This window comes from Sturnus vulgaris, chromosome 1, assembly GCF_052056855.1.
Source record: "Sturnus vulgaris isolate bStuVul1 chromosome 1, bStuVul1.hap1, whole genome shotgun sequence".
Taxonomy (NCBI): Eukaryota; Metazoa; Chordata; class Aves; order Passeriformes; family Sturnidae; genus Sturnus; species Sturnus vulgaris.
Genome location: NC_142243.1, coordinates 152,549,890 through 152,576,069, shown reverse-complemented (window position 1 = coordinate 152,576,069; position 26,180 = coordinate 152,549,890). Strand labels below are relative to the sequence as shown.

Sequence of the window (26,180 nt, the reverse complement as noted above, 5' to 3'; positions counted from 1 at the left end):
TTAACTCTAACACAGCTCCACACCAGTCTTGTGTATTGAAACACAATTCTGTAGGAAGCAGAAGGAACGGATTTGTATTTTCTTCCAGGTTAGCTCCCCATGAGCATCCTGTCTGGACCATTCTAGTGGCTGATGGTTTCATGCTTGTAGGGAGGTGACACCCTTCCTGCAGGTACACACTTTTGGAACTGCTCTGGAGGCTGATATCAACAAGAATTCAGGCGCTGCTGCCACTGGGATCTTCCCAGGAGAGCAGCCTGCCTTAAACTTGGGTTTCTTCAATGGCTGTGAGAGGCTCTTGTGTGGTGACAGGTGGGAGTAGGACATTGGTGCTGATGCTCTAGGGAGTAAAACCACACCACAAACCAGCTCAGCAGAGGATGTGAAACCAGCTCAGATGTGCCAAGGCTAAGGCTTATTCTGTGTTTCCCTGCATTGTTTCCTGTCCAGCAGATCCTGGCCAAGGCCACAGCCAGAGATTTGCCCATTTCCATCAGCCCCCAACCCCAGAGCCAGCCTGAGCAGGAAATACTGGGGCCATTGACAGAGAGCTCACAGGCTCACTACACAGAGGCAGCCAGGGATTCTCGTTCTGTACAAGCATTTCAGTTCATCTGCCTTCTTCATTCAGGAGCATTAACCTACAGTCTAATACAATTATGTACTATATGCTCTTAAATTTTTAATTAGTTATATGCACTCGAGAGCAAATGGTCCCTTTTTCCTCTGATACACACACAGAACTCCTCTCGGCCTTAATGGGGTTTACTTGGGCTTATCAAGTGATAATAAAAGCCTAAACATTGGTTTCTGCTGACATTTACTGGGTAATTCCTGCTCTCAACACATGGGCAATGTAACTGGGCACTATTAAGGGCAACGTAATGAGAAGAAAAAACAATTAAAGTTAATGCTGGGCTTTACCCATATTACATATGTGGTTCTTTTGGAAGTGTTATGACAAATCCCAGAGAAGGAAGCAAATCAAAGGAAAAACTAATTTAAAAGTCATGGGTGGGTGTTTTCTCCTCTGCAAAGGGCCCATCTGTACCTTGAAACATCTGGGTGAGTGTCTGTAGGAGGCTGCAGGAGCAGAGCTGGTGGCTGCGTGCAGCACCTCACTCTTGCTCTGGGGCATAAGGAGATAACAGCAGCTGGGCTGCTCTGAGATATTTTCATGTGCCTCCAGTCTATTGTCAGGCAGGCGTGAAGCAACAAGTCCTTCAATGCTACCTCAGCATTCCTTGGGGCTGGAACGGGGTTTATTCCCAGAGGGTGGGACTTACCTCTCCCAGCTTTATCTCTTTGCACCACAGGTGCCTCCCATATCCCTAAAGCCTTCTTGTCCCTAAAGCATCTAAACTCCTTCTCCCAACAGTAAGAAATAAAACTATTGCACCTAAAGTTCAGTAACAGCAGTTCTACCTGAACTGTGCATGAGTGTCCCTGGCTTCTCCATGATTTCTAGCTACAAAGCCATAGCCTTTTTCTCCCCCTGGAAGTGCCTTGGTCTTTAATGGTGAGAAGAAACTGCTACAAATGGGTGTGTACAAGGAGTGTCTCACCTCTGTTCTGTCCAGGCAGCTTTGGGACAAGAAGGGCCACATCATAAACTGGATTACTGAGATACAGCCATTGCCACAGTTGCTCAAAACATTTTGAAATGTTTTCATAATACCAACATTTTTGCATGCTTTGAGGGCTGAATTTTACATTAAGAACACATTTTCTGTCAGGGTTTCTCATGCAACACACAGCCTGGATGTATTTTCTGTGCAGGTTCAGTGCAGAGTCTCAATATTGTTCTCCCAGCTGTTTCTGATGTGCCATAACAGAGGTGACTTACAGAATCATCAAATGGTTTGGTTTGGAGGGGACCCTCAAGATCCTCCAGTTCCAACCCCCTGCCACAGGCAGGGCCACCTTCCACTAGACCAGGACTTTCAAAGAGGCAGCAGGATGGGAAGGGAGCATGGAAACACAAGAAAATTTATTCACTGTTCATACAAATTCTAGCCACATGCTTAACCACCTCCCAGAGAAAATCAGATTGGTGTTAGCAGCACCACGCTTTTGTTGGAAAAATCGAACAGGAAAACTTCTGCAGTGAGTGACTGCTCCAGGCTGAACTGCTGTTGGACAGATGCTGAAAACTGATCTCCCCAAGCACTCCACAGCCAAGAGGGGGACACATTTATTGTGCCACCATAACACAGCTCCATGGAAGACCCATGTGACCTGCTGCCTTTTACCCAGTTGGTGAAATAAAATAGGGGAGGACTGGGGGGGGGGGTGGGGTTTAAACTTTCGTATTGGAAAAGTTGCCTGTTCCAAGGGGAATGTGGTGCAGGCTCAGCTGCAGGCAAATACAGCCAGAGGCATCCCACACACATACCAGCACATACACAGGGAGCCATACACAATATGCAAACACCCTTAAATCCCAAACAAATATCTTGAAAATCACTTGTGCTCCAGAGGGAACAAGGGGTCTGCCCACACACAGAATTAACAAGTTAATTAGTGTTTAAATATTTTCTTGCAAGCTCTGGCACTATTACTGTCAGTAAGTGTAAAACTAGCAAGAACAAGTGACTGGTGGAAGAAGAATGACTCTGGTTTTCAATATGCTCTGATAAATGATAAAAATCATGCAGGTAAACCGTGCATGGGTTTTATTACAGCTTTACTGTGGCATGATTGGGAACTGAGGGAAATGCTTCTTTTTAAAAGCATATTCATTTTGATCTAGCAGTGACCTTTTAATATGTTCATGTCCCTGCAGGGGAGACAAAGGTACTTGTGGTCTTCTGTAAGCAAGGATGAGGAAAAAAAAGGCACTTCAAGATGACATAAAAGCAAGGATCAGCCAAGGGGAAATAAATTTTCACCCTCTGAAGTATTCACCTGACTTGATGATTTATTCATTTTGATACATTCCCCTATGTGACCTCATATGGGGTGGGGTTTGTTGGCTCTTCCACAGAGACTCACCTGGAGCTAGAGGAGATTGGGACATCTCTGCTCTAGCTATGGGCAGTAAATTACTGCTCACTCCTTCCTGCAGTTGTTCTAATATTTACCTACCTGGGAAGGAAGCTATGATTTGTTTTTTTATCTCCTTTGAATGCCACCAGCTGAGGTAGTGCTGGAAGAATCAGAGATGTGCACGGCAGCTTGCTGAGGTTTTTTCTCCCTTTAATTCTATTGTACAACTCCAGTGGGGATGGATGGATGGATGGATGGATGGATGGATGGATGGATGGATGGATGGAGGAAAAGAGTATGGATTTATACCATAATCTCCATGTCTTGAGCTTGCTTTTTTTTTTTTTTTTAATAGAATAGAATAGAATAGAATAGAATAGAATAGAATAGAATAGAATAGAATAGAATAGAATAGAATAGAATAGAATAGAATAGAATAGTTCAGTTGGAGGGGACCTACAATGAACATCTAGTCCAACAACCTGACCAATACAGTGTAGTCCAAATGGTTAAAACATATCTGCAGAACATTGTCTGAAGTTTTTTAACTCAGTGGTTTTTAATTTACCCTTAGTTTGCCAAGTTTGTAGGTTGCCTCTGAAGCAACCTTTTGCACCATTTGTGCTACTAGTATTGAAGCTGTACATTTCTTTTCAGGCCTTTGGGGACTGAGTTATAATTTAGGTGCTTCTGCTTCCAGAAACATGACTAGCAAGTCAAAATGCAAAGTCCTTGAATACTGCATTTTAAAAAACTATGAGCAGTGAAGGGTTTGCAGGCTGAAGCACTCTGTGACCAGAATATGTGCTTACTGAGCTAAGAGTCTGGTAAATAGTTTTTCCACAGGACCAAGGCTTTATGGAAACATGCATCAAGGAGGGAGTGTGAAAACACGACCATTTTAGTGCCTAGCAATTGCTGCCTGCATTACAGTGGTGACAGCCCAACACTTCACAGTTCACTTCTCTTGAGGGCTGATAAATGGTTTGATTTTATGTGAGATCCTTTGTCTAGAGAAGTTCCCTCATATCCACAAGAATCAGATCAATGTTCTGAGCACAGCTGCAGCAAGGCAGCTGGCTGCCATCAGGACATATTAATTCACCTCTCAGTGTTCTCCAGCTTTGCCACCAACTCTTTTTCTGACCTTGAGCAAGGCGTTTTATCCATTCAGGTACCTCCTGATGTGCCTGCAGATGGGAATCCTTCCTTCTTTCAGTGACTGCTATCCATTAGCTAAACCTTAACCTATAATGTGCTTTGAGCTCTTCAGATGACACATCACAGTAGTGCAGGTGTTATTGAAACATGCAGGTAGAAGCACTGAAAAAAATCTTTCTGGAAATGATTCTCACAGCCTCGATTGCCTGTGTGCAATTGTCCTTGGTGCATTCTGGACACAAAGGTCTGAGTGTGGCTTTTTCTTTTAGGCATGAAGAGGGGTCCAGCAATGTGAATATGACCCAGAAAGCAAATTTTGCCCTGGGCTGCATCAAAAGCAGCACGGCCTGAGTGAGGGAGGGGATTCTGCCCCTCTGCTCTGCTCTGGTTAAACCCCACCTGCAGAGCTTCATCCAGCCCTGGGACCCAGCACAGAAAAGACATAGAGCTGTTGGAGCCAGTCCAGAGGAGGCTACAGAGATGATCAGAGGGATGGAGCAGCTCTGCTGTGAGGAAAGGCTGATGAGAGAATTGGGATTGTTCAGCCTGGAGAAGACTTTGTGGTGACCCAATTCTGGACTTCCAGTACATAAAGGAGCCTGCAGGAAAGATGGAGAGAGATTATTTACAAGTGCATAGAGTGGCAGGACAAGGAGGAATGGCTTTAGACTGAAATAGGGCAGGTTTAGATTGGATATTAGGAATAAATTCTTCACTGTGAGAATGTTGAGACACTGGAACAGATTGCCCAGAGAAGCTGTGGCTGTCCCAGCCCTGGAAGTGTTCAATGCCAGGTTGGATGGGACTTTGAGCAACTCGGTTTAACACAGGCTGTCCCTGCCCCTGGATTATCTTGAAGGTCCCTTCTAAACCAAACCATTCTGTGAATCTATGATTCTGTGTATATTCCTTAATTTTATTAAAAAATAGTTCATCCCTTTATCTGTGAGTAAGATAAAAATTAAATAAATGGAAGTAAACCTCAAGGGTTTTCTCCTCCCTTCTGGTTTACACAGCTGATATTCACACTGGTGGGTACTTGCCTTCCAACTTTTAATTACATTTAACAATTACATAAGGTCGACAAACCAATATGGGTTTTTTTTGCCACACAGGCTCCATAGTCCAGTTGCCAACCCAGTCCCTCAAGCACCTTTACTGACACTGTTATAGTGCACAGGGCTAGAGTGAAAAGCCAGAAATGAGATTACTTTAATTGATTATTGCTTTTGAGGATTTAAATTTCCATACTATGTACCAAAGGACTGTGTCATTAGGAAACTTCAGGCCTGAGAACCCAAAGAGTGCAAAATGTATCAGCCACAGCAAATGACCCCAACCCTATCCAAGGAGAGCAGGAACAGGAGGAAAGAAGGGAGGGGAAAGAAAAGAACTGTTTAACCTGCAAGCTGAGGGAAAAGGCAAACAGTTCCATAGACAGATGTTTTATGGCTGAATTCCAATTCAGGATCAGGCTCAGGCCATTAGGTGGCTGGTGGCAACAGGACACTGCACTGATGATTTATGAGCTTCCTTTTAGTTCCAACATTTGGGATGGTCCCAATCTATGTGCTGCCAAACTTTCATCAGGATACATCCCCAATCCCGAGTATTTCCTTGCATAAAAATAATAATGGATGCTAAATAGCAGCATTTATTATAAAAGAAATAATAAATATGAATAAAAGCAGAAGATTAAAGGTTTGTTCATCAGTTGGGATGTACAGGGGCAGCTCTGCTCGCTTCTGTGGCCATACTACAGCAACAGAGGATTTGGTACAGATAAAATTAAGCACCAAAAAAAGGACTTGATCTTCTTTTCCTCTAGGAGTATCATTAGCTCCTTCCTTAGTTCTTTCTTCCAAAATTCTGCTGAAGAAGAGAGGAAAATGGATGAGTCATTGCAAAGCTGCAAATATTTGGCCAGTCTAAGAGAGTAAAAGCCATTCTCCTATAGAATCTCTTCCTCTGTGGGCTCACTGCGGTTTATTTTAGCTCATGAATGAATGTATCAAGTTGTCTCTTGAAATTCAAGACAAATACTTTAATTCAGAGTGAAAAGGCGAAATAATGAAGGATTGTTGCTCCATGTGCTTAAAAATAAAGATCATCAAGCCTGTATTTAAGGATGTCAGATATTCCACAGGTGACTTTCCGGTAATTCTAATACTTCACACTACAGCTGCAGCAAAACAGAAGCCTAAATTCCTCATTTGTTGTGGTCAATAGTCATTCATTTGTGTTATTTTTTTAAGATGACATTGTTCAGCACAGTAACTTAAAAAGAGCACTCCTATTGCTATTGAATTTGTTCTTTTCCATTTTTGTTTCCTGTATTTCTCAGGGAGAGACTGACTGAAGTGGGGCAGGGACTGGATCTATCCACAGAAGAACAAATGCTGAGGACTTCCTCCAAATTTCTATTAGATGTAAATAAAACTGCTTCAACTCTTCTCCAGCCCTAGAGAAAGGGTGTAGTCTGCACTGCAGGGAAATTACAGATAAACTTGTAATTCCAGAAGCTGCCAAATTCCACTGCCAAATGTCATGTATGTAAAATTCATTTTTCTACTTTTCTACAACCACACTGCTTTCAAATAGCTCAGTTGGTAAATCTCTCAGGTACCACAATAAAGGAACTTGTGCAAGAGAGCAACCCTGTGCACAAAATTCGTTAGGCTTCTTTTGGGATACAATTACCTAAGAAAAACATAAATAATTGCTTTGAAACTTTTCAACTCACAAAGAGAAATCCAATGGTAAGAGTGAATACATGCATTTGTGATCAAAATAACAACTGGAAAATTAATAACTATTTTTATTAACATTTTTTTTTGTAAAAGAGGACTACTAATTTATACCATGAATAGTTTTAAATTGAAAGAGAGCAGGTTTGGATTGGACATTAGGAAGAAATTCTTTACTCAGAGAGTAGTGAGGCCCTGGCAGAGGTTACCTTTGAATGGCTCATCCCTGGAAGTGTTGAATGCCAGGCTGGACAGGGCTTGGAGCAACCTGGGATAGTGAAAGGTGTCCCTGCCCACAGCAGAGGAATTGGAACTGGATTATCTTGAATGTCCCTTCCAACCCAAACCATTCCATGATTCCATGGTTCTATGAATGTGTACCTCTATGGACAAGAATTTGCATTTTAAGCATGAAATCTGCCAAATGTCTTAACAGGATTTTTCATTATATATTTATACATATTTTGTAACATATTTACTGCTTTTTTTATTACATTTTGGTTACATTAATCTGATTTAAATCACAGTGTAAAACAACACTTAACAGGAGCATGAAAAAAGTCTCCACACTTGCTGTACCTGCTTGGTAAATAAACAAAGCAGCTCAGCCTGTAACTAATTCAACATAACCAGATTTTTTTAAAAGTCTGACACAGGAGCTGATCTAGCAACATCAAAACAAAACAGTAAGGAAATCTTTGCTTCTCTGTTACACACAGCTCCAGTCTTTCACTGAAACTGTAGGAGGGTTTTTATTAAGATACAGATAAGAGAGTTGGGAAAACAACAACTGTGGGGAGAAAAATTCTGGCTTATACACTTTGTTTTCAGTGTTCAGCAGCTTCAACCTTTTTTCTGAACTTCTCTTAATTGTAACCCCTGGTATCTTCCCATAGGATCACATTGCTATGCCAGTTTTATGGACTAGAACCTGAGGCATCAAAACACTGAATGACATTAAAAACGACATAAAGTTCAGAGCAGATAAAAAGAACTAACACTGCACTGGTTCTGACTTGTAAACAATGTGGCAGTTAAAATCCTGTGTATCTGTTACGCTGAGAAGTAATACTCTTACAAAGTTAATATTGTGATGTATAAAAAACATGTTTCTATAGAAGGTAACATTTCAAGAACAGAGAGAAAGAAACATTCCAAGAACAAATTCTGATTAAAAACTGTATTATAGAAGATACACCTGCTATCAATTCACTTTTCTATGCCTAACAGTGATGTTGATACAAGAATGTTAGATTGCCCCAATGAGCAAAATCTCAGTGCAAACTGAAATGAACCTGGCAGGATGAGATCATCTTTCAGGTCCCTTCCAACACTAAACATTCTATGAGCCTGTAATTTTAAGTCAAACCACAGGTCTTCTATCTCACCTTTTTTTGGTGTGCAATACTCTTTCTACAAAGTAAATAAACTCAGGTGAGGTATTGAGGCAGTCAGACACCAAAGCACTTCACAGAACACCTCGGAAAATTGTTGTGCCTGTACTGAGACAACCAGGGCAGAACTGTGTGTAACATGGAAAACTATGTCTTCTAAACACACCTGCTAGGGTTTTTAGCTCCATACTTCATGTGGTCCAGAGACTCTCTTGAAAAACTTTGTTTTACTGCAAGAGAAGCATCCTTTTTCTGCAGAATCCTAAATGAGAATAAATGATCAATTTTTAATTAGGCAACTGATGAGCTCAAGAAAATTACAATGCTTTTTTATTCCATTTTCATTCCAGCTGTCAAAGCAGCACAGGATGAACAAATTAGAGGAACGAGAGAAATCTATGTCCTGGCTGACTTAAATTTATGAGGTCACTGTTTCAGTGGTTCTCAAGTAATGATTTCATGTAGACAGCAGGGACTATTTGCAGCCATTGTAAAATGAACTCACACAGGTCAGCAGCATCTCACCTATAACTTAGGGTAACTTTTTACCAAGAGGCAAGTGTACTGCAGGAGGATTTTCTCTGAAACAGGATAGAGGACAGGAACACTCAACCCTGAGAGCTGGAGAGGCATGTACTTAGAGGAACAAGGGGGATTGGCTTCAAACTGACAAAGAAATTCGCAGGTAGCACAGACGAACAGACAGAGACTGGAAAATAAAGGTAACATTCTAAGGATCGATATTCATATACATTTCAAATCATTCACTAAGTGTGAGGTTGATCAGCAATGACCACTAATTCCCACAGAAAACAGTCTCTCTACTTAATGTACTTGGGTCTGTGTTTGAAAACACATTTTCAGAAAATTATTGTCTGGTGTCTTAAATATCATTTGAAGTGTCCAAAAGAATTGCAGAAAGGAGATCTTTCATTATGCTGTTTGCTCAGATGTCAGATAAAATGTGAGAGAAAAACGTTTTTTCAGGTGTGGTCATTGTAACCTTTTAGATGATGGCCATACAGAATATTAGCTAAAATTATCATAAATGGAGAAAGCTTAACATAGGCTTAAAAATAAAGAAGCAGAAGTGTTCTGCACCAGTCATTCCTGCCCTCCTTGCTCGCTGAATTGATGTCCCGGGGGCCGAGTGGAGATGGGAGGATTGGATCCACACACTCACATCCCACTGCTGTAAGTGTGCTGAAATTTGCATTAAGTACAAGAACCCCTTTGATCAAAACATCGCACACATTTTACACATCAAGGGCTCTAGGAAAAGTGTAAGCTTCCAGAGCAGCTGGAGGGATTTGGGGAGGGATTTGACAGAGAACAGAGTATGATGCAACTGTCACAGTTCCTGCAAAAAACTGACTTGATGTTTTAATGACAAAGAACCAGGACTGCATAAAGACAAAATATATTTAAAAAAAAAAAAAAAAAAAAAAGAGATTTTTTTTTTTTATAGCAGCTTGAATAAGTAAAAATAAAAGGATCTGGAACTGAAGGAGCTGAAAGGCTGTGTCTTTACTGGGAAAGCCACCAAGTGCAATCCTGGAATGTAAGCCCTGGAGCTCCAATCCTGGATGTCCCAGGAGTGTGCTCCACTGGCTGGACACTGTCCTGAACACCCTTCTTCACTCCTGAGCCTTCCTGGAACAATGGGCACAACAGCTCAAGGCAGCAAAATGATAAAAAACAGCAGAACATGAGTCAAAGAATTCACATGTTTCTAAATATCCTTAAGACCTCCATTCCTTCATGCTTCTGGGTCTCAAGAGAATGCAATTTTAAAATACATGGTTTGGTTTGGCTCAGCACCAAGTTTGCCTGAGGTTTGGTTGGGAGAGAAAAGAAACCCCAAGAAGTTGACTTTAGTCTTGGAGGCCAAAATAAAATGCAAAGACAAGACTGTGATTGGAAGTTTGGCCCTTCAGGACAGATCATGAATTTTACTTCCCTTGCCATTGCACCAGGGCTCCACCTGAGAGGGTCTTGACTTCACTCCTTCCTTGGAACCAGTCTCACTAAGCCAATGTGGGATCTTTCCTTTCTTTCTAGAAATCAAAGCTACAAGTCAGGAGAGGGATTTTGTTTGATTTTTTAGAAAGATAAACGAATTCCTGGGTCCCCTGACTGCAGCTGGTCATGCTGCAGGGTCAGGTAAGTGTTGTATGGTACCACTGGGGCAGTGATGCTGCAAACCCACATCAGAAAATGCAGACTCAGTACTGGGAGGGTTTCCCTTCATGCCATATTTGGTTTCAGCCAGTTAAATCCAGAACAGAAATTGTCTTGTTTTTGTTTTGTTTTGTTTCCCACTGGGAAATCTAGGAGGTTATTACCCTGCCTCTAATTAACACATTAACATTTGCTTTGGAGGTCTTAGTTAATAACAGCAACTCATCAAGTGGGTCCCCCAGCTGCTGATTTGTTTTTTTCACACCAGATTTTTTACCTGAAATTTCCTTCCTGATCCTATGTGGGTTTGCCAGTTTTCCTTGGAGCTTTTCTTAAGAATTTCTTTGTGTTTTCTTTTGTTTAATAAATTAGAAAATCCTCCACTGGCGACTTTCCATTCAGGTCCTACTCCAGGCACTGCCCATAAATCCCATAAATGCTGATATAATTTTTTTTTTTTTTAAATCCGAAAAGAAGCAGAGATTTATAAACATTCACATTTTGGTGCCTTTAATGGTATTTACTATGTACTTTTCCTTCACCAATGTCAGAGTACTATGTAGACTCCTTACATATGCAGTTGACTTCTCCATCTGAGATTGATTTAGGTGACTTAGAAAAAATAAATCCTCTTACAATGAAGGATGTTACTGTGTATTATGTGGAATATTTAGCATCTTGCCATTTTCTCCTTTTATTTCCCCCCCCAAATCCCTATTTCATCAGCACAGTTTGAAATAGCCCTGCAGTTCAGATTTACCTGCTTGTTCTGGTTCCTTTAATGAATATTTACCATCCTGCAGGAAAGTGGAGGATGCCTGGCTGCAGCTGTGCTCCCAAACACCGGAAAGAACTCACTCTCTTCAGAGCCATTACCCCCAGCTCTGTCACTTAATAGAAGGAAAGACAATACATGCTACACCATAATGAAATTTCCTACCTTTTTGTTTATACCAGGTTTAATAAGCCCTGCAAATTAAATGAGGTAATGGCATGGACTGCTCAAATAATACCAGTAGTATTAAACTAAATATCTTCCCTCCATATTAATCATTCCATAACAAATTATAGGGGACATTGTCTTTTCCGTCTACCAACAACCTCTGTGTAGACAGAGTGGGCAAGAAAATAATTTTAAATTTCCACACAAGTTCTCAAGAATTGGAAGAAAACACGGATCTTAGAAGACAAAGGAACAGGTCACAACTTATAAAAGTTTATCTGAGTAAAGATTTGGGCTAATTACCAGGGCTCTTCCTCACTTAATTGAGAAAAATAGGGGTAATCAGACAACAATTCGTTGGATTCTAGGAAGGCAGGTGGGAAGGCAGGTGGGAAGGAAGGAAGGAAGGAAGGAAGGAAGGAAGGAAGGAAGGAAGGAAGGAAGGAAGGAAGGAAGGAAGGAAGGAAGGAAGGAAGGAAGGAAGGAAGGAAGGAAGGAAGGAAGGAAGGAAGGAAGGAAGGGAGGAAGGGAGGAAGGGAGGAAGGGAGGAAGGGAGGAAGGGAGGGAGGGAGGGAGGGAGGGAGGGAGGGAGGGAGGGAGGAAGGAAGGAAGGAAGGAAGGAAGGAAGGAAGGAAGGAAGGAAGGAAGGAAGGAAGGAAGGAAGGAAGGAAGGAAGGAAGGAAGGAAGGAAGGAAGGAAGGAAGGAAGGAAGGAAGGAAGGAAGGAAGGAAGGAAGGAAGGAAGGAAGGAAGGAAGGAAGGAAGGAAGGGCACAGATTTGTATATTTGTTATGTGGGTGCCTTTGTAGTGCTGACAGTAACCCTGACTGCTCATGCCTCATGAGCTTCTGCTGAGATTATTAATGAAGAAACTTTTCACTGGACATCACCACAGCTCCCCTCTCCCAGCTGAGAGCTCAAATCATCAGCTTTTATGGAGTTTTCTCTAAACTTGACTAAAACCTGGATTCTGTAACACACAGGAGATTCCCTCCTGTTTTTATCAGTCAGTACATTGCTGGAGGCTTCTGCTTTTACAAGCAATATTCTGATGAAGGAAAGCAACAAGAAATCAAAAAAAATCCCTGCCACCAGGACCTGAAACAGAATGTTCAGGATTTACTACAAACCATCAATTTGATAGACTATTTTGGGCTTGCCTTCATCCCATTAGAGCCAATGGAAAATCTCCCAGGGACTTCAGACAACATCCTTTTTTTTCCATATGAAAAAGTGAAACTATTAGAAGATGGAACAGAATGTAAGAATCAGATTTGCAACTCTACCACTGTTCTGGATTTATTCTCTCTCCTCCATAAATCACCTAAATAACTCTTTAATAGTTTTTCCACCTGTAAATTGGAGAGAATTGGTACACCAACATTGTTTAGAGGATCTGCAGAGCATAAAGTTCTAAAAATACAGGAATAACTATTTATTAAAGCTAGGACATTTGAAAAAATGTCTCAATGAAAAATGTTTATTAAACCCTTATATGAAATGAATTAGACACACGACGCATGACAAAGTCCTGAATACACAGGATACAGCCCTGGAGAGGAGCTGTTAGCTTTTAGGCCTGTTCATCCAGTGAATTATTTGTGTTTTTGGAAACTCAAATACTGTTTCAGCTTTCTAGTATGAAAAATGGGGATAACTATCTTCTTCACAAGTTTGCTCAGAGGCTACAGCACTCTGACATCTTTGGGTGAAAGCAGAGAGAAAGGAGAAATGATCAGTAATTGGGATCAAATGCTGGGAAGGGTCATTTAGTGCAATTCCCTGCTGTTGGTGACAACTGTATCATAAAAATTTATGAAGCTCCATTTTCCCTTTCATTTTCAGTTTCCAGTATTTATACCACCCCTTCTCTGTATATTAATCAGAACACACGCTCCTCTTTCACTCAGTCATTTCCTTCTATTTTCACCATTCCAGTCCTCAGGAGCATTTGATTTTTCCTGTGTGTTACCATGAAGATTGTCTTTATTGATGTCTCCCAACTTTCTGGCATCAGAAAGTTGGATTAATCAGCACATATCTACCTTTTTTTGGCAAGAGTATCAGTAGTGATCCCAAGACCAATAATTATGAAATAATTGAAATAATTCTTCCCTTCCTCCTTCATTTCTGCATAGTGATCTAGCTTCAGTAAAAGGGTACAGTGTATTTGGTATCCTGGCTCCAGGATATCCAACAGCCTTCTGGTTATGCCCCAGAATTTCTGCAAAAGATGGGATGGGAATACTGGACTGCTGTTTAAAAGAGTTTCTAGGAATCATTTTTATATAGTGCTCACTGCATTTGTATCATGCTCAGAGCTTACCTAATGGATTGGCTCCTGAAGGGGCTTGAAACATTTCAGGTGGGATTCTCCTGAAAAACTGCATTTACAATCTAGGTCCCTACTCGTTCCACATCCCCCTTGAGTTTCCTGGTAAACTAATAAATGTAGGTAGGTTCAGGAGTGGGACTTGTCTTACCCTGAAGTAAACAGTCCCAATTTTATCAGTAAAATTCACATTCAAAGTACAATTTATTATAATGAATAGTTCTCTATCAGCCCTTGTTAGATGCAGTCTAGGAGCTGGACTCGATGGTCCGTGTGAGTCCCATCCAATTCATGATATTCTATGATTCTGTGCCCCTGCCTCCAATTCCCAGACACATGGTAACTTCCAGAGGTGGAAATCTGCGGTCTGCTCAAGCTCCAGCTGCCTGGGGCAGCCAGGAGAGCAAAAACTGAGTTTAAGTGCCATGAGAGATAAAGGAAAGATTAATAGAGACATTTAAAACTGCTCTTTCTCAGAATCACAGAATCATTAAGGCTGGAAAAGACCTCCAAAATCATTGAGCCCAACTTTGTGTGAGCAAACACAACCATGTCAACTAAACCACAGCACTGAGTGTCACGTCCAGTCATTTCTTGAACACCTCCAGGGATGGTGACTCTACCACATCCCTGGGCAGCCTCTTCCAATTCTTGATAACCCTTCCCATGAAAAAATTCTTCTTGATGTCCAACATGAACCTCTTTTGGTGCAGCTTGAGGCCATTTCCTCTTGTCCTGTCACTGGTTCCCTGGAAGAAGAGGCCAACTCCCACATTTCATCTGGAATGTCCAGCTCGGGGCTCCTCAGTACAAGACATGGAGCTCCTGCAGCAGGTTCAGCAGAGATGATGAAGGGGCTGGAACATCTCTCTTTTATGAGGAAAAGCTGAGGGAGCTGGGGCTGTTCAGCCTTGAGAAGATATGACCGAGAGGGGAGCTCATCCCTGTCTGTCCCTGTCTGCAGGGAGGGCTCAGAGCAGGGACCAGGCTCAGCTCCTGGTGCCCAGAAATGGGACAAGAAGAATGGGCAGGAACTGATCCCAGAAGTTCCACCATTGCCCAGAGAAGGTGTGGAGTCTCCCTTCACTGGAGATATTCCAGCACTGTCTGGACACAGTCCTGTGCCTGTGCTCTGGGATAACACTGCTTGAGCAGGGAGGTTAGACCAGAGGACCCCACTGTGGTGTATTCCAACCCTTCCTATTCCATGATCCTGTGATTTCAGACTTATGTTATTAAATATACACAATGACTGGTGAGCACTCAAACGCTGTGGTAATTTTAAAGTAAATTCCAAGGATTTCCTTGATTTCCTTGAAAGAGATTATCACAGAATCACATAACCATGGACTAGGTAAGGTTGGAAGCGACCACAGTGTGTCACAGAACACAGAATATTCTGAGTTGGAAGAGATGCACAAGGATCAGCGAGTTCAACTTGTAATGGCCCACACGGGGACCGAACCCGCAACCTTGGCGTTATGAGCACCAGGCTCTGCCCAGAGTCACCTGGTCCGACCCCTTGCTCAGGCAGGGCCATCCCAGAGCACAGGCACAGGATCTGGGATACCTCCAGGGCGGGAGACTCCACAACTGGAATATCCCAGTGTTAAAATGAGAGAACTGTGCCAGCCGTGCCACTGAGAGAAGACAAGGGGTTAAACTTCGCCTCTTCCCGAGCAAATCCGCCAGATCGCGTCAGGATCTGCGCTGCCTCGAGGAAGGAAAGAGGCAGGGAGGGAGGGAGAAGAGGAGAGAGCCCTTGGGGCGGGCGCGGGGACGGGACGCGCTTTCCCCACCTCCCCCGCCCCGCTCTCTGAGGGGCGGCACCGTGACCCCCCCACGGCCATGTTGGGGGGGGGGGCAGCGGCGCATCCCATGGTGCAGCGCGCCGGGAGGGCGGGGAGAGAGGGACGGAGGGAGGGAGGGCAGGAGGAGGGAGGCGGCACTGCCCGCGCAGACCCTCCGGAGCCTTCTCCTCCTCTTCGTCCTCCTCCTCCACCGCGGCTTCTCCTCTTGGCCGTGGCGCCGGAGGCGGCCGTGCCCACAGCGCGGTGAGTGCAGGCGGCGAGCGCTGCCCGGGGAGGGGGCGGGCGAAGCGGCCCCGATTTACATCACGGGGAGGGGGTGTAGGGGGGCAGCGGCGTCTCCTTCCGTGTCCCCCGCCCCAGCCCCCGGCTCGGGGAGCGGCGGCGGCTCCGCAGGGGAAGGGAAGATCGTCCCTGGTGCCGCCCGTTCCTGTGTCCCTGGGGAGGGGCTGCCGCGGACACCGGGGCGCAGGAGGCACCGCGCAGTGGGCTGGGGGTCTCTCCGGGCAGAACCGCTTCCCTCCCCGGGAAGGCAGGATGGGAAGGGGATGGAAGAGGAGGAGGCTGCGGGGAGAGGTCATCTGGTGCCCCGCCTGCCCTGTCCCCCACCCCGGGGGATCCGGCCGCCCCCTGCGCCCTGCCCGCCCCGCAGCCCCGGCCGGTCCCACCGGATGTGTCGGGAGGCGGCGAGGTGGAGCGGGACGGTCCGTAAAGTAAACAAAGGGAAAGGGAAGGGAGGAGGAGGTGTCCCCTCGCTGCCGGAGCCGGACCGCCTGGCTTTGCCCCTTCCCCTCCTCGGGCGAGCGCGTAAATCCGTGGCTGCCTCTTGGAGCCGGAGCGGGAGCGCAGGGGAAGTGGTTGAGGCTTCTTCTCTTTAGGGTTTGGGGCTTTTTTTAGGTGTGTGGGCTTTGGGGGTTTATTTTTGGTTCGTTCTGGTACTGCCCTCGCTGAGACCGTGTGATCCAAAGAGAATCGGGGCAGCGCTCCGGTGCCTTCACCCGGGGCTGGCCCCCGGCGGCTGCAGCGGGGACGGGGAGCGGTGTCCCCTCAGCGCGGCTCCTGTCGGCCCGGTGCTGCCACAGAACTTGGATCACACTGAGGAGCCTCTGCACTTCTTGGAGAAATCTGATATATTTTCGTTTTCCGGTTGTAAACCTGATTTTGGAGTACAGTGAGAATTGCAGCTGTAACAGAGAATTGTTCTCCTCAAATCCCCGCGACTAATTGTGAAACATACGCTGTACATTGCCAGCTCTCACATCTCTTCCCAGACCTCCTGTGCTCTGATGATGCTTTTTTGGGACAAGGGGTAGACTTTACTCTTTGATTTCCCGTTCTTTTTTTTGTTGTTTCCTGGCTGAAACAGTGTTGGCTGTGCTGTTTCTGTGTTAGCTGCCTTGCAGTCAATCCTATTCCAGTGCTCTGGGAGCAGGGTACACTGCAGGCCCTGGCACTGGAGCCCAGTTTTTGGCTCTTCCACTGGGATAAGAGCAGTGCTGTAGTAAAGGCATTAAACAAAAAGTTCATTCTAAAAGAGAAACACTTGTAAATTCATATTGAAGTGTATCATGCAAATGTTAGTGTAATAGTGAAGTGGTACTGCAGTGTCCCTTTAAAATTCACACCCCTTTGGCATTAGGTTGTTTGATGTATTTTTTCCCCGTCCTGGATTAATTGGAAAAGTCCCACATTCCTCGAAGTTAATCTGCCTTTATCTTCTCTGGTTCTATTAAACCTAGGTAAGGTCAGGAGCAAAATTGGATTGGAGCCAGAAAACATTAAATGTTACACAGTTATTTGGAACAGTTTGTTATCTCACTGATGTTGTCCACGTCCAAAATTCCACCACTTCCTTTCTCCACCTGGCCTTTTTTTGTTACCCCTGAAATCCGGCTGTTACCCTGCCCCCTTTGTGGGAACATCTTTGCCTGTGTGGTGTGATTTGTGGATGGGGAACACAGCCCTTGGATTTCTTAAAGCAGGGTTTGTGGCTGAGATTCTGTACAGAATGTGTGTGTCTATCTTTGAGATCAATCCATGCAGGAAATTTAATGGACCTAAAATCTGGGATCCTGTTCACAGAAGAAAAAGGGAGGAGACACTGGTTGCTGGACAAATGGTCTCTCACGGAACTATAAAACTCTACAGGCAACTCAACAGGAGAAAAACAGTTCTGAAATTGTCTTTTGTGCTATAATGTCTTAGACAGTTTTTGTGGAACATGACTGGGATTGATGTTTGTGCTGGTTGACCTTTTATTTTGCAGGAAGGTTAAAATGTATACATGAAAGGAAAATGACACAGTGCTTATTTGTCAAAAGCTCTATGCTGTTTTTGGCCTCAGCCTTGGGTATTAAAGGTACTAAGCATGTGTAATGACACAGCAGTCAACTAGTAGCCTCTTGGAATACTTCATCCAGAAGAGAATATTCTTAGAATAGCACTCATGTCTTGAATGTGCAATTTGCTGAAATAGCTTTAAAAATACTTTCAAGATACCTAGTGATGTGACTTTACTTCCAAGTCTGTTACCTGTTGTGGAAAGGGCTTTTGTTTTTCGTTTTTGGGGTTTTGTTTTGGTTTGGTTTTTTTGTGGGTGGTTTCTTGTTTTTTGGGTTTTTTTTTGTAATGGTTTACCATGTGAGTAATAATTGAATGGGGGATCTCAGGATTATGATCTCCACTAAGCTAATAGAAATTTTGGGGAGGATGATAGGAGGACAGAAAAGCAGGAGTGTTTTCTAGAGATTAAGTAGTACTAGAGGTGGCTTTCATGGTTTAGGAGATTGTGTTCTGTTTTTTTAATGCATCTGTGAATGTGGTGGGTTTGTTTTTTTCTCCACTAGGAGGGTAACTAAGACTCAATAATTTTTTTATTGCCATTTGTATAACAAAATGATTTTTTTCCCCCCCGGTAGGCACTGCTGTGTGTAGTAGTATGGTCTTTATTTTTATATAATAGTCATAATAACAACACAAGCTTTTCCCATTCATTTTACATCTCTTAGAATTTATGTAGAATTCCTTTTCCCTATGAAAAATAACTTTGACTTCTCAAAGTAGTTTTGAAGAATGCTATAAATGAAGGTAACTATAAATAGGTTGTAATTTTGCTGTTAAATCTCTGTAAAAACACACAAGACTTGAATAGTCTCACGTGGTTTTATTTGTCTTAAATTGGACCTTTGTACCTTTACATTTTATGTAGATTACTGCCTAAAGTGTATTTTCACATTCTGGATAAATGTCAGTAACTGGACAGAAGGTGCTTAAAAAGGAATTCATACTGGAAATTCATATTCCAGATATATTTCCTGGTGTGACTGATATTTAACTCCATCAGATGTGGTTTGCAGACTAAATGTGTGTTTCCTCTCGTCTCATGTTAGTGTAATTCAGAAGTTTTAAGTGCCACTGAAAACATGGATATATTGACTTAGTTTCTTGAAAAGGTTTTAATTACAGGTTAGAATTTTAAAAACTGCAACAAAGAAATCCTTACTGCATCACGTTGAGTTCCTGTATGGAATAAGAGCAGAAGTGATGGAGAAGCACTCTAAAAATCAATTTAGAATGCATTTATTTAGCACCTGAACTACAGTGATCTGTGTCTCCCTGAATGGTAACTTTTGCAGGATAGTTATGTGATAAAGTGTTTGAGAAGAAAAAAACAAACAAACCTAGAACCTTGATGCAGATTAATGCAAGAGCAGAGTTTATAAATTGTTAGCAATTTCAAGTGAGTCTCTTGGTTTGTATATAATGCCACTTAAAAGCCTTGGAAGTTGTGTGTTCTACCAGTGTTCAATGGATGTGGTTTATTGTGTCTGTCACAAAGACAGGAAGCTGAAAGAATGGGAAATTAAGTGAAAAATGCGGTATCCAGATAGATATCTGGGTTTAAATAGGGGAATTTTGGGGGTAGGAAAGGAAGGACTTCTGTCCTTCTGAAAGCTTTCGTTCCTCATGTCCTGTTCTCCGTATTCAGGCAGTGGTTGACGACTAATAAGAAAAACTATCGAAGAAATTGGTTATTTAGGGGCTCAACAGTTTAAAAACCTGCGAGTTTGGGGTTATAGGCTTAAATTTTTATATTCCCTATCATTTCTGTATAACTTTTGTGTTTTTTCCACTGTGTAAGCTTCCTAATATAGGAGTTTATTGCTTGTCCAGCATTATGCTCCTAATGCTGGGATACAAATCTTGTATTTGGACAGACTTCTGAATGTTGGGGCTTTTATTTAAAAAAAAACCTACAAAAATAAAATCAAACAGTCAAAAGCACAAAAAACTTTGTGTGGCTTGAGCTGGTTTTCTGGATTTTTATTAAAGCAGACACATGAGAGACAGCTGTGATTGCCCAGGTGTGTGGTAGCTTTCCAAGCATCTCCATGCAAATTTCAGCAGTTCATACACCTTTCAGCACATCAGAGGGATTGTTGTTGGAGGTGTTGTTGGAGGGAGTTGTCTTGGGAAATCGTGTGTGGAAGAAAAAGTTTCAGAGGTGGCAGGAGAAGCACAGAAACTGATTCTGTCTGGCTCTGACAGTGCTTGAAATGTGGAGATGCAGCTCAGTAGTGGTGTCAGTGGTTCATGGATTAGGAAGAAAATGGAAGATAGTTTCTGAAATCTGGTTTACAGGGTCTGAATGCAACTTCTGTCAAGTAAAAATCAGAATGGAAGAGGTAATTAACAAATGCTGAAGGCAGCAGGCTTTGTTAGAGAATGTCTGATTCACTTGCATTAGTCTGAATTCTGGGTGCATTTAAATGTTCTTCAGCTCTGCAGCAGTCCATGGCTGAACTGGCAAAACACTCCTGGATTGGATTTCCTTTTTTGCCTATGACTTCAAAAATTTGTTTCTGCCCTCCGATTTTGTGCATTACCCCTCTGCCCCTTTTTGTCATGTCCAATGCAGAACGGACATATGAAGGAAGTATTAAGTAGTTTTTGTTAGCTTCCTGTTGCATGGAAGCATTGCTTTTTGTTTTTCTTCTGGCAAGGCAACCTGACAAGCAACTCTATTTCATTTTGCTGCAGAGTTCCAACTTGATAACAGTGTAGTATAAGTCAGTTTAGAGTCATTCCCTCTAATGTTGACTCTTTCCCTGCTCATGGAACTGTAATTTAACTAATTTCAAGACTCCAGACTAATTTCCTTCCTTTTCCTCAGAAGTGTATAAGCAAAACCTCTGCATCAGTGTCCTGCAGCCACTGCTGTCGATCCAGCTACATTGAACAATACATTTGGGAGATTTAGCCTGTGTATGTGTCAAGATTCCTTAAATGAGGCACTTGTTGCCTTTGCAGAGACAGAAGTGACTGAGCTGAGTCTCTTCCAGTGCTTGGTACAGTGAGAAGGGTCAGAGGGCTCTGCTGACTCTGAACTGCTCCTGCTTCCTGCTGCCATGCTTGGGCTTTGCATTGTTTACGCACACATAGAAACGTGCAATTCCTGCTTTTGTTTTATTTTGGTTTGGAGGAGAAGAGAGGGAGCAGACTATCTGAGCCCCTAAAGTGTCTTTGGAAAGCAGAGATAATTTTTCCTGTAGTCCCACTGAAGTTTGTAGGAAGGATTTGAAGCAGATGATGAGGTTTTTTCCCTTTCTTTTTTTATCTTTTTTTCCTGTTTTCTTGCTGAGAATAATTAACATGTCAAGGTGATACCAGAAGTTTAGTTTAGCAGAGGCTCTGAATGAGTTAAATGAAGTGTTTTGTGGCTGTGAAGGCACCTCTTTAACCAGGTATCCACTTATTTTACCAGGCCTTAAGCACTGTCTGGAATATTCAGTGATATAATCCATGAGATGTACAGTAGCCAGTAAAGTCTCTGCTCCATCAGCATTTAACAGGTAATTTTCTAGCAGAGCATTCAAGATTATTCTATTGAAGGCACTAGTGAGAGACTTAGAAATCTCAATGTCTGAGTTACACCCAGTGATGGAGATTTACATCAATCAATACCTGTTTCATCCTGCCTGTTGTAGGTTTTATGTTCAGCATGAGCGCTGAGGCAAGTTTGTTCTCAGTAATACTCTGCAGCTTTGAGATTCAGAAATTCTGTGATCTTCCAAAGAGAATTTCCTCTTACTGATTTCAGGCAATCTAGAAAATTCTTTTCCTATGAAAGATAGTGTGAAAACATAAAATCTGCCACCATTTTCTTACTTGCACATAGGTATATGCTCTTGATTTCTCTTTCTTTTTTTTAACTGGGCAGTTCCAATCTTTCTGTCTTCAGAGGGGTAAATAGTCTGTGTTTTGGGTTAGTATTCTGGAATACTTATTGCCTGCTTTTTTTCAAGTAAAGGTTAATACAGAAAGAAGAAAAAGTTAGTGTTTAAAAGAGTTCTCTGAGTTCCTTTTTATTTTTGGTTAACCAGCCAAGTTGTTTACCAGATTTTCCCCTGCTGTTTCTAATACACTTTTCAAGCAGAAATTCCTTTTGCTAGTGGCTGAATGTTCTTGTGGTTCTTTTATGCCTGGATGTACCTCAGGTTTTAGCAGCCTCCTCCTCCATCCCCTTTGCTGCCTTACTGATGCTTTTGTAGTGGAAACTCTTTACAGGCAGAATTAATTCACAGTGGATTTCCCAGTGTAGGCACAGAAGGGATGTGTAACAGGTTCTTTTGTCATTCAGTTGTTGGAACTAACTTTTTGTAAAGAGGTGAACTTCATACTTCAGTTTTGTGTAATTCCTTACCCCTCTTTCTTCACCCTTACCCCCACCAAGTTCCAGAACTTGATGGAGATGTTCTTGTATTTTTGACACTGTCTAGGACCCTTCACACCTGGTAACATTGGTTTTGTCAACCAGTGGTGCAGGCAGGTGGGAACCACTAATACAGCCACAATATCAGAAGTTGGGACTAATTTTATTTCTCCTCTTGTGGCTTCTTTTCCTTTCAATGGCAGAATTAATTCAGGTGCTGTGTTGTTGTTGTTTATTTCCCTTTAACATAAGGACAGTGAACCCTGGCACAAAACCTCCTCACTTCTGAGGTGCTTCCTGTGGAGAGTTTGAAGTGCCCATCACCAGGAGAAGCAGAAACATGATGTTGGATCCAAATTGTTGCTTTAAGGTGCCATCTTATAGCTTGGAATGAGCCTTGGCATGGCCATTGCAGTTAATTCACTTTTGTCAGTGTGCTCGTTTTCCCTCATCATGCCTGACTCAGAACTGCATTTGTTAAATAAAATACATTTCATTTTAGAAGTAAGCAGAAAAAGGGCTGATAGATTATATATATAGAATTGTACCTCCCAATTAATGAGCCACAAGTTGGAAAGTTTTAATCTCTTGAGTTCAGTTTTTAATTGTATCAAAAACTATTTAATCTTGTTGCATTTTTTACTTGTTTTCCACTGCCAGCTTTCACCCAGGAAACCTTCACAGACTGCTGACATGTGTTGGTCTCTCGCTCTCAGTGAAGCTCTTTCCAAATGTTACAAATTACAGTTTCAGTTCTTACTCTGGTGTTAACAGCTCCATTATGGGAACACTGTTAATTAATGGCTAAAGAAGTAATTCTGAATTTTTATCAGCTCTCATTTTCTATTTCAGGCTTAAGCACTATATCCTAGAGGCTTCTAGATTTCAGTTAGTTTATTAATTATCTTGTCATTTCCACTTCAGTTTGTATAAATCACAAAACCGGCTGTTTTCTGCACTTGTTCGGCTCTACAGCCTCTGTTACTACTCAGTGTTTAGTGCATTTTGAATTTTGTTGTTCGAATGTTCTGCTCAAAATATGCTTTTAAACTCCTGCAAGAGCTGAGTGAACTGGGGTGTGCAGGTTATTGATTGATGGATGTTCACTTTGTGGTTAACCTTGTTCTGCTGGTTGAGGTAAAGAAGTGCTCTGCTGTGGTGTAGCCAAGGGGGTAAATAATATTTTTTCTGCTGGATTCAGCACTGGTAGGATTTCATTCTGTTAGGTTTTGGGCAATGGACATCAATAGTTTTCTTTTTTTGGATGCTTTTAGTAGCAGATGCTTGAGAATATGGCATCTAAGAACTAAACAAATTAAGATGTTAAGACTTAACAAGAGATAAGAAGTGAAATTATTCCCATGCATTAGGCTACTATGAGGATAAAGGTGATAAAGGATTACAGGGACTAAAATGAGAATTAGTTGACTTAAATAATGGGACCAAAGACTTGGGTTGGTACTTGGGGAGGAAGACTTCTAAATCCAAGAATCACAAACCATTGGGATAGATTAGGGAAGGAACTCATACCTGACAATCTTCAAGACCAAATTAGTCATCTGTCAGAAAGGGGATGCTGTTCATTCCTACCTTAGGAGTGGCAGCTTGACAAGGTGACCTCTTGAATCCTGTCCAGCACTGATTTTAGTGATGAGAACAGGTAAAGAATGTGGGGTGATTATCTGCAGGATTCTGGTGATAATCAAAAGGTTGCTGACAGTAACCCCAGCAGCTGAGAGTTCTCTGTGGGCTCGTGTGCTCTCTGTTATCTCTGCAATTGCCTGAGACTGTGCAGCTTTGATGTGAATCTGTCCCAGGCAAAGCAGATTGTGTTTCCTTTGTGGAAGGCTGGAAAGGTCATGGGGAGAAAAACTTTTCTGTTTTGTTCTTCTGCCGATGTTACCTACATAGCACTTGGAAAACAGCATTATGAACTGGTTACTGATATTACAACAATTAGTTTAGCTGCTGTTTTATCTAATTTCAAGGAGGAAAACATGCAAGACTTTTAAACTGTACAAACAAGTTGATAAAGTGGCCTTAGGATGACTTTTATTTCTTCTAGTATTGCCCTTTAATTAATTAAAATATATTATTATATACTAATAAGATTAGCTTTGTTTTCAGAATAATAGGAACTTCTTTTGACGCTTTTCTTTGTTTTTCTGTCAGTCTTTCACTCTTTAGTATGATAATTTGTATTTGATGTTTTACCACTAGGCTTTGTCTTAATCATAACTCGCATGAATCTGTTTTAAAGCAAGTCAGAATGTTTCTCAGCATTTTGCCATGGAAGGAACAAACTACTACTGAGATTGGGAAGCAAAATTAAATAATCTTTAGTGGAAATGTGTGTGAAGGCAAAATGTAATCCTGTCTGGCTGTACCTGCTACAGCTGCTGCATCTGAGATGATCCTTAGGAAAGAATAAATGCACAGGTCTGGTAGCTTTTAAATCACTGGGTTAAAAAGTAGAGGTAGAAGCTGTTGAAATTAACACTTCAGTGCTGCATCTGAGTTTTTGTGGTGTCTTTGGGCTGAGAGGAGAAGCGAAGAATGTGCATTTGTGCAATGTGTGGGAATTTGTGTAAACTGCTGTGGTCTGGGGAAATAAGTGCCATTTAAGAACCCCTCAATTGGTTGAAAGTTAAGGGAAGCCCTTTTCTTGTCATCTGCATTAAAACCTGTTTAATAAGTTCTAAAAACTGGTTTTCTTGTTGAGGATTATCTTTGTGAATTCTGGGATTTCAACTGCTAGCTGGGGGGAATCTCCACCAAGGAGGAGGATTACAGTTACTGTACTCCTTAGTGAATATGTGTAGAAATTTTTTTATGCATATTTATCAATGGTTATCAGGAAAAATCAATGCATTTCTACTGGTGAAAAATACTATTTTTATTTTGATGGTACAGTTTGAGAATTGAAATTTATAAGAGAAATAGTGGGGAAAAAAGTATATGGGATGTGTTTTTTGAGGGGGAATACTCTCACTTGGTTTCTTCTCGAACATTTTGTGAATATTAGATTGAGCTTAGTCCCTTTATTTTTTGGGTTGTGGATGGAAAAAAAAAAATCAGTCAGAACCTCTGTAAAACTTAGTCAAAGAGTGGAGTCAAAAGGAGGAGTGGGATGTAACACTGAATTCACTTCTGTTCCATTTCCTGCCTAGAGTTCCTGACGGTATTTCATTTGTATACTTGAGCTTTGGTACTCTGGAAATTTGCTACCTACGTGAATTTATTAACGAACCGAGTGAATTTTTTTAGAAGATTAGGCCCATTTAGAGGAAGCTGGTGTGCAGCACACGATTAATCCTCAGATGGGGATTTAAACGAAGTGGAAGTTTAGATGTGTCATAGGCTCCCAGCCCCTGCTCATTCAGCTCAGTGAAGGGGGGGTTTCTTTGTGATGGCAGTGCTGCTCTTCTCACGCTTCCAGCAGCCAGTGCTGGGCCTTGCTCTCCTTTCATCAGAGGAGGAGAGGGAATTCTTCAAGACAGGACTGTGTAATGTTGGCTTCATTTTACAACTGAATCAGCTTTTTCTTCTCTTAAAGGCAAACAGAACCTTTAAACTGTTTCAAAATCTGAAGAGAGTATTGAACAGGGCTTCCCTTCATAGCAAACAGATTTTGGAGTTCTATAATGCATTTAATTTTTTGGTGTTTAATGGGGATTGCATTGAAGTTCCCTCTTTGAAAAGCATTTGATACCTCTGTGGAAATAGATACTGAGCACCAGTATTCTCAGGTGGGAGTAGGAACACTGGTCATATTATACCAAGGAAGAGGTCATAGAGTGAAAGTATAAAAAGGGTGAGGGCTGCACAAGTTGTGAAAATAAATGTACATAAACCACATTTCTGTGAATACCTTACTCCTGAAGTTGACAGAAGTAGAAAAACAAGGCAAGACCT

The 26,180-nt window shown here is 42.1% G+C and overlaps 1 protein-coding gene across 3 annotated transcripts in view; it reads left to right on the top strand.

Moving 5' to 3' along the window:
* The first annotated feature begins 15,649 nt into the window (after nucleotides 1-15,649).
* PTK2 (protein tyrosine kinase 2) overlaps nucleotides 15,650-26,180 on the top strand; it is a 190,225-nt gene continuing 179,694 nt past the window's right edge. For all 3 annotated transcript variants that reach the window (XM_088179820.1, XM_088179829.1, XM_088179818.1), the window contains exon 1: nucleotides 15,650-15,799. The gene's annotated coding sequence lies outside the window, so the exon portion shown is untranslated. The remainder of the gene's footprint in view (nucleotides 15,800-26,180) is intronic.